Below are 418 nucleotides of genomic sequence, written 5' to 3'. Positions count from 1 at the left end.
GTAAAGGGGCTGGCAAGATAGCTCAGTGGTCTGAAGCACTTGCTTAGGCAAGCACAGGGACCGTAGTTCAATCCCTAGTACCACATGCCCCACCCCCAGGATGGGCTAAGCCATCAGAGTGGCGCATGCCTGTAATCCCAGCACAGGAGAGGTTGAAAGCAAGAGAATCAGCATGGGTCTGAGCTGTGTGGTGAGACCCTGCAACAAACAAGTACAGAAGAATATAGATCAGCCTTGTATTAACATTCAAAACATGTTAAATTTCTGAGAATTCCTAACAGAAAGTGACCTATGCAGTGGTAAGTGCCTGTGGTCCCAACTATTTGGGTCAGTGAGGCAGGAGGATCACTGAGCCCAGCAGTTAAACTGAAAGCCTGACCAACATAGCAACACCTTACCTTTAAAAAAAAAAAAAAAA

The sequence above is a fragment of the Octodon degus genome, unplaced genomic scaffold (assembly GCF_000260255.1).
Source record: "Octodon degus isolate 3935 unplaced genomic scaffold, OctDeg1.0 scaffold00083, whole genome shotgun sequence".
Lineage (NCBI taxonomy): Eukaryota > Metazoa > Chordata > Mammalia > Rodentia > Octodontidae > Octodon > Octodon degus.
The sequence above is the reverse complement of the archived record's forward strand: the minus strand, read 5'-3'. Positions refer to the sequence as shown.